Source organism: Vigna umbellata, chromosome 1 (genome assembly GCF_029865625.1).
Source record: "Vigna umbellata cultivar VRB3 chromosome 1, Vumbellata_1.0, whole genome shotgun sequence".
NCBI lineage: Eukaryota > Viridiplantae > Streptophyta > Magnoliopsida > Fabales > Fabaceae > Vigna > Vigna umbellata.
Window position 1 is genome coordinate 56,605,853 of NC_142165.1, and position 2,061 is coordinate 56,607,913.

A 2,061-nucleotide genomic window follows, 5' to 3' on the forward strand; every position below is an offset into this window, starting at 1 on the left:
AATAATCAAAAGCAATAATTCCAGATGGTATACCATTTATAATAAATTTTAAGTCAACTTAAACATACAATATAATGTTTTTTCTCTTTACAAATATGAAAACATTTAAACTTCATTCTTTTACATATCTTTAAACATTTTTTCCATCTACATTTAAGATAGCAAGAAACAATTTGAAAACCAAAAAAAAATTACATAATAATACATAATATCTTTCCAAACAAACACATGTAAAATCAGCCTCATAAGAATGTTCAATATCAAGAATAGCTCTCATAATTCTAGCATATAAAGAATTTTGCACAAAAAAAAATAGATAGTTTAAGTTAAAGCACCTAGTCAGATGAGTTTCAATAAGACATTCACGGGGACTTAATGAAAATTATTAGATATATTATCTTTATCTCTTTATATTTTATCATTAGTTCGTTTGTTATTATTTCTTATTTGTATTTTGGGCTTAGTCCATATTTCTTCTATTATAAATACAAAATCTTATGTTTATATTCAACACAATGGAGATTAATCTTATACATAATTTTCACTATATTCAACATGGTATCAAAGCCTAAGGTTCTTTTGAAGAAAAATATGTTTTTGCTTGTGCCACTACACCCACGATTGTCAGCGACGACGCCATCTATCACTATCAGCGGCGTTGCCATCTACCGTTGTTGACGATACCACTGTGCCGTCAACGACACTTTCATCCAAGCTCCTACGCACTCTCAACGCCTTTCGAGGTTGTGGATGTGCTCCCTTTTCTACTATGTGTGGTGACGTGTCCAGACTTCTTTCAAGCAACGGTTCAGAGCATTGATGTCGCTCTTTTTTCTCTTTCAAGTTTGTCGTGCATGGTCGTATGTCTCGTCTCCTCTTAGGTAGTTATTCGAAGCATCGAGATTTCTTTTTTCCTTTTTCAGGTGCCTTGATTGGAGAATCTTGGATTTTTAAGGTTTCTCTCATGTTCATATTTGACTTCTTCCGTTATTGTTTCTTTTGACTTCTCTTTTCTCACAATTGCATTTAATATGTCCATATATGTTTTTTCTCCTGTGCCAAAGATGACTTTTTCTAGTTTATTTATAGCCATGGTGACTCTTCAACAATGACATCTTTATCTACTGGATTTTAACAATGTATGATTTGCAAGAAGAGATTTATATTGACCAACCTCCCAGATTTGTTGCTCAGGAGAGTCTTATGGGTTGATATTTCGTCTTCTATGTTGTCTTAGCAAATCATTAACAATTTGGTGTCACTCGAGTGCAGAAGCAGATATTTTCACTAAGTCTTTATGGATTATATTAGTAACAAACTTGGTACATATGCACTAGCTTGAGGAGAAGTGTTAGATATATTATCTTTATCTTTTCTTTATCTTTTATCTTTAGTTAGTTTGTTATTATTTCTTATTTGTATTTTGGGCTTAACCCATATTTCTTCTATTATAAATAGAAGAAATATAGGCTAAGTCCAAAATAATGAGTATATAATGAGTATCTTAAACCAAATAAATCATATCAAATACAAACTAAGAATTGATAAAATATAATGAGTATATATGCACATAAAATATTTTATACAAAATATTTTACACTAAACTCAATTATTTAGGTACATGTCCTTGACATCATAATTCATTGGAAGTGTGCCCTTGTGGTGATCTCTACTACTTTATAGATCCATAGCCAAGGGATTATCACTCAATAACACACAAGGTTAATCCCTTCCACGTCTTAAACCAAACAAGCCCATAGACAAAGATCTCCTATAACTATCACCATATAACTCATTCTACTCTATATGAGTGTGAATGGTTATTAGAGTATCAAGATACCCCTTACTAAATTCATACATCAATGCGCACACTAGCCTTACCACAAAAATAACTTCTCCTTTAAATCCCGCAAACACCATCAACATATATGCCCACAACAATAATTTCACCTCCACTAATAACAATCAAAGTCATAAACATAATTAATATCCACCACAAAGCCTCCAAAAATAGGGCCAATAGAGAGTTAGAATATTTCAATACAATCCCAATAACATTTA